Genomic DNA, 7,281 nt, shown 5'->3' with positions numbered 1-7,281 from the left:
TGCACATAATTCAACTCAATTCTTCCAATTCAAGGTAATTCATGCCTCTATTGCACAATTTCATGCAAATAAACTCAAAAACTAGATGAATTCAACTTCTACATGCTTCATCTACATAGATTAAAGGAGAATTTCATACCTAGAGTGCAAATTCAAGAGTATCTAAGCTTGATCCTTCAAGTTCTCTACAATTCTCCTCTCCTTCTCCCTCTAGAGTAGAGTTCTCTCCCTTTCTCTCGACAATTTCAGCCCTAGTGTTGTATATTATGAGTTCAAGACATGAGTTAGGTTTATATAGGGTGTGATTAGCTTAGGCTAATTAAGTTAGCTTAGAACTAATTAATCTCACATAGTTTTGATTAATTCTAATTAATTTATTCTAATTATTTTGATCCGAATCAAATTTCAATTAAAGTTGCCATAAAATTCTAAATATTCTAATTAGTTTATTGGGCTAGTCAATTTCAGATTCTGAAGCCGTTTAGGCTTCCAATTTCTGATTCTAAGTCGTTAAGTAAACAGATATTCTATGTAACAACAGATAATCACAAAATTAAGCATGTAATCACGCAATTAAACATACAATCATGTAATTAAGCTTATTGAAATAATGTAATAGTATATTACGGAGGTCGGGGTTATCACATTTACTTTTATTAAATTTCTATAACTCTTAATCGTACTTATTGTTCATTTGTTTCAAAACAAATATGAGAAAATAATGTAGCCATCATTTTGGATTAATACGATATTTTACATGAATGATCTACACAAATTAAAATTAAAAAAATGAGTGATTATTTTTCATTTTATTTCCAACATACCATAAGACAGTAATGTAGTGAACACCAAAATTTTTGGTCATTGAAATCACCATTGTAAAAGAAAATATTCGTATTTATCTAAATACAAACATTTTCTCTTATATTAGTGTTGAGAATTTCGGTGTTTGTATAGCTTTCTTCTACCAAATCCTAAAGGATTGGTCTGGTGGTTAAAGTTTGAGGCTTGGGGGATGTATTCCCTTCAAGATCTAAGGTTCGAAATCTATATGTAAATAATTTCTCGAGGCCAATCCATGCGCACTCTTTTTGTTTTTTTTGATGATCAAGTATGTAAGTTAGTTTATATGCACCTTAATTAATCCCGACACTCACGCAAAACACGTACTCTACGTGGATTGGGCAAATCTCTAGTAGAATTTGCAGGTGTGGCCCTAAAAAGTTGATAACACTTAATGGAAGTTGAACCTGCAATTTAGAGGAAGTAGACCCTAAGCCTCACCTGCAGTTGAGCCCCATTAGTAGACTATGAGATTGATTCTCCAAATAAATCGATTCAATAGGTCGAGTTATAAAAAAAAAAAATCTTAAGCCACATGCAGAGGCTTGGGCCTTGCATGAATAATGAGAGCATGATAATGCAACATATAAAGGAGATTGTCCACATCTTTGCAAGCACACTTTTCCACTTTCCACAAACAAGTTTTTAATTAAATCATTACATTTGGTGAATGGGGGGCTATATATTAAAAGCTCGACTTGGTTGTGACCACCTCTACTACCCAACACAAGACTATCACGCGAGAGAGTTGAGTTGAATGCATCATATCATATCTCTCTCGTACCTAACAAGACAAAAATAATCTACACTGATCATCATATATATTCGATTCGATTCGATTAAATCTGGAACTACTGATACATAAAACCCTCTCAAGATATGATACTGTGTGTCCATACGCGTGTTGAAAATGCAGGCATGCCTTTTTTGGCTTGCCACTTCCCATGTATTTTAAATTTAAATAATGTTAGGTATCATAAAAGAAATATTATGAAAATTCTCTATTATTAGATTACATAAATAATAAAATACCACACACTAATCAAAGATGGAAAATCTTCATGAAGCATTTCATAATATAATATTTTTTTCATGATATCTAATATTATTCTTTAAATTTTATACACGATTCAAAAATTTTATATATATATATATATATGTGTGTGTGTGCGCGCGCGCACGTGTGTATTTTGGTAGAAAAGACGCAATTTTATGGAGCACATATCTAGACATGAAACTCTTCTAACATCGTCATAGAATTGATTTACAATGAAGTGTGAAAAAGTAATAAAAAATGTGCAATCCATCAACTCTATTTTGCCTTGATTTATTAATAAATATGCATATTGGTTTGTTTTTCGATAGACATGATTAATTGTTGCTACTCTTAACTAGTTCATAAGGTATTTGTAATCACATATAAAATTATTAAGTTGATGATATATCGATGAATTTCTCATAATTAATTATTTCATGAGTTAAGTATCTGTTTCCACTTTTAAGTTGTTTAATCTTGTATCAAGAACAAGTTTTAAACCATCTCTTTGCGCCCTTCAGTTGCAATGCTTAGAGCTCACCCCCATTTCAAATTTTGTTACCATTCTGTAGCTTTAGCTACAACCTTAGAAACTCTACAAAAGTTAAGTTAGTTCAAAACAAATGGCATTCCAAGCTATTCATATAGCCCAACAAACACAGGGAAAAAGAACACCACAATCCACCAAATTAAGTATATTTTAACATGGACATATAATTATAGCCGAGTTGGCCAAGTTTGGGAATCACTTAAAATAATTAAAAAGTTAAAAAGTCATTATCAAAAAGTCAATTATTCTTTCTATTTTTCTGTACATCTTTTTCGTAAAAAGTCAATTGAAATAACTAATTCCCAAAATAACCAGTTTTTGAGTTATGGTATGAATTGATAGAATTTTTACCAAATCACTAGGCAAAAATGCAATGTGACTCAAATAAATAAATAAATAAATATAGGATTAGGCGAATATGTAAAAGATAATACTAGGTGTCCAAGATAACTTTAAAATTTATTTCTTTGCAAAATTAGGACATCCTAGAAAGATGGATTGCATTAGTAGGTGTTAAAATTATTAAGAACTCACGCAAAACATTAAGGTTGCGTTTGATAGAGTTTTGTAATTATGATTTAAGAGTATGAGTTGTATTTTGAGTTTGTGAGTTTTAAAATTATGATTTGAGTGTGAAAAATTTGTTTTGTGAAAGAGTTTTGAAAATAGTTTTGAAAAGAGATTTGAATTGAGTGAGAAATTTTTGATGTGACATTTGATATTTGATACAAAAATTTACAACTCATAATCAAATATACAACTCAAAATTCTATTAAAGCACATAAAAAAATTTAAAAATTCAAAAAATATTTTTTTCAAATATATAAAAATTAACATATCAATTGCAAAAAAAAATAAAAATTTTGCACTGTTCCGGTCAATCGGTCGGACGACCGGTAGGATGACCAATTAGGCCAAATTTCGGAAAAAAAAAATTTAAAAATTAGGCTCTCAAATAGAGTTTTCTGCAGAGTTGTAAAAAATTAATTATCCAAATATCATATTCAAATGTAAGAATAGAAAACTCATTTGGAAATCGTTGCAAATAGAACCAAATTATTATTGAAAATTCAACTACATGTGACGACGAAAATTCCTACAACCCACAAGCACGGAATCCTTTTCTTGTTTGAAAGGGGGAGGCTAGGAAACTTGGTGCGTAACATGTAAAAACATTTTCAATATTTGACCTCCCCAAGGGTGGGTTTGACAATGTAAACTTCAACAATTGATGTAATTTTCACCAACCTAACAAAGCTGCCAAGTTTGAGTTTTCCTTAGTACTTCATCAACACTTTTAGGCCCTCATGGGGTGTTTGATTCAAGAGATCAGGGGGATTATTTACTATTGAGATTGCTTATTTAATGGAGGAAAATGTCCATCGTTTGGTGTCCATTTGAATCCGCCGGATATAGAATTTAACTGGACTCCATATCCATCATATAATGGACTAAACAATCTTAGGAGAGAGGTGGTATTATTTTCATGGGATTGGTATCCAATTGGACTAAGGTGTGAAATGTTCATTTTACTCTTATGCTATTACTTAGTAAATAATTAGAAAATGGTAAAGTAGTCTTTTAAACATTTATAAATTATTTTTTTAATGTTGTTAATTTAAAATTATATATTAAATAAAAAATATAAATTATAAATTATGAATTAAATTTAATTAAAAATTATGGCCTTATAAATTTAATTTTTAATATATTAAATAAAATTATTGTTTTAGTGTTGTTAATTTAAAATTATATATTAAATAAAAAAATATAAATTTTAAATTATAAATTTAATTTAATTAAAAATACTAAAATAAAAATTAAAACATGGATATTAAATAAAAAAACAATAAATTATAGATTACAAATTTAAAATTATATATTAAATAAAAATAAATAAATTATAAATTACAAGGGTAAAATAATCTTTTGAACATTTATTCCTATCCTTATCTTTATCCAGTCCGTCCAACCAAACATTGGATTCACTAAAAATAGTCATTTCCAAACATCTAATCCCATGAGAAAACAAATACGGGATGCACATCCAATCCAATCAAATAGTCCGGAGGATTCACAGTCTCAGGATTCAAGTTCGATGGATTCTAATCCCCCCTTATCCAGTCGGTCCAATCAAACCCACCCTTAGGGTGCGTTTGATTGGGGGATTAAGGGGAGTTATTTACTGTTCGGATTGTAATTCGGGAAAAGATTTTTATCCGACGTTTGTTTTTTTTTAGTCCGCCGGATATGGAGTTCGACCGGACTCCTTATCCCCCCATATGTGGGATTATACTGTCCGAGAGGAGGGGTGTGGGACAATTTACGTTGGATTATTTACTGTTGGGATTAGGTAGTGAAATGACTATTTTGACCCTCTACTATTTAATTATGTATTATATTTAGTAAAATTTAATAAAATTTAAATGTCTCAATTTAAAAATAACGTAATTTTATTTAACTTTTTATTGGTGTTTTATTTATTTAATTTTTTAAAATAATTTTTTATACATATTTTATTGATATTTTATTTTAAAATTTTGTTTATATTTTATTTAATTTCATTATTTAAATTTTAATAGATGTTTTATTTAATTTCATTATTTAATTATTATTATTTTTTAAAATAAATTTATTTAAAATTTTAATTGAAAAAATAACATATATTTTAATTGATATTTCATTTATTTATTTAAAAATAAATAAATTTATTTAATTGTGTAAAAAATAAAATAAAATAAATTTTTATTTAATCTAGCGAAAAATAATTAAAATATTAAAGGTATGTTTAATATTGCTATTACTTAGTAAACAATTGAAAAATAATAAAATAGTCTTTTGCTCATTTATCCCATCGAGTCCGTCTAACCAAACATTAGATTCAATAAAAATAGTCATTTTTAAACATCTAATCCCATGAGAAAATAAACACGAGGTACACATTCAACCCAACCAAATAGTTTGAGAGATTCACAGTCTTAGGATTTAAGTCCAATAGATTCTAATCCATCCTTATCCAGTTCGTCCAATCAAACACACTTTTATTAGATTAAAAATGGTAAAAAAATTCGTGGGTAAGACAAACTTGGATTAAGTTAGGTGGCCATCATAGTAATAGATTATGTGAAAGACTAGCAGTCTATGCCACTAGAACTATATGAATATATGCATTAATTCGAAGTGGTAGGCCAACAACAACTATCAAGCTGAAAAATTGAGTGGTCCTCTAAGGAGGAGAATTTTATACATGGAACTGCTGTTATGTTATGGCCACACTCTTCTTTCATTTTTTAAATATATTTTTAATTGAGATGGTGAAAGGCCTCTTTCGAGATTAGCCAACGGTATTGCCTCCCATGTTAATTGCCAAGGTGACACAAATTTTAAGTAATCGTAAAATTTCAATGTAACAGTAGAATAACAATCTATTATATGAAATAAGTGAAGGTCTACTATTTACATGTACCATAGAAACTTTGTTAATTTATCTATTGCAGTTCCATTTCTAGAACACACACACACGCACACAAAAAAAAAAAAAAACTATTCAATAAAATTCAATAATTATATTATGTCCACATGGTGCTTTGCTTTATTATTAGACGGTCATATGATGTGTTATATTGATTTTTTTTCCCCTTTTTAGAAGAGCGTGACATTACTAAAGATAATATCACTGTTACATCTAATATTTGCTCTCAAGATACGAAAAAAAAATAAAAGTTTTTTTCAAGTTGCACAACTAGTGTTTTCTAAATTTTTTTTATAGTTTTAAAAAATTAAGGTGGGGTTTAAAAATTAAAAAAAAAATTATAGTTTTTTTTTTTATAATTTAAAAAGTTAATATATTTGGTAATTGTTAAGATTTTTTTTTTTGGGGGGGAGGTTTTTTTACCAGCCGGTCTTAATAATTGAATCGATTACCCATTAGATCTTAAGTTTCTATCTCATACACCAAGAAGTCCTGTTATATTTTTTTATCTCGATTTTATCCCTGTTGTTATACTCGTGCGTTTGGTTTGAATTATGTGGTTCTATTTATTTCTCTCTCTCTCTCTCTCTCTCTCTCTCTCTCTCTCTTTCCCTCCCCGGAAGGATCTGGGTTTTAAAAAGGAGGCAACGAACGATTTGGATATAGAAATCGTAATCAGTGTGAGAAGGTATTTCATATGCACTGTTGTGTTGCAAGAGCCATTGATTACGCCACTATAATGTTAGCCGGAGATGAAGGGGTTACGGTGTCGACGGCGGTGAGGAAGTTTGTGATGAAGATTTGGCAATTGAACGGTTGTTCGTTGGTGTTGGTGAACATGAGAGCTGCCTCTGTGGCCCTTGGATTTGAGAAATATGGTGTTAGATCTGAGAGAGATCAAGAAAAATCGACATGAACAGAGATGGGTGTGTCGACAATGACGAGTTCGGAGCATTGTACCAGTTAATAATGGACGAGCAAGACGAAAAAAAGACATGAGAGAGATGTTCAGGGTGTTAGATCAAAATGATGATGAGTTCATCTAGGTATTTTCAATGCTCATCAGAGCTCTTATCTTGTTTAAACCAGTGATAAATTTATCAATAAATTTGTTGAATATGTTTGTTTTTGCATAAAACTTGATAAACTAAACAGTGATACATTTATCAATAAATTTATTATTGAATATGTTTGTTTTTATATTAAACTTAATAAATTAGCAGCGATAAATTTATCATTTGTAATGGTGATGATTAAATTTTCTTTCTACATTTTTTTTTTTTTTGCAAACAGTCAGTGATAAATTTATCACTGAATGTATCTCTGATTATTGTATTGGTTTGTAATAGTGATTTCTTGATTTTCCTTCTATAATTTTTT

The sequence above is a fragment of the Camellia sinensis genome, chromosome 8 (genome assembly GCF_055761805.1).
Source record: "Camellia sinensis isolate YWXY chromosome 8, ASM5576180v1, whole genome shotgun sequence".
Taxonomy (NCBI): Eukaryota; Viridiplantae; Streptophyta; class Magnoliopsida; order Ericales; family Theaceae; genus Camellia; species Camellia sinensis.
This window is presented reverse-complemented; position numbering follows the sequence as displayed.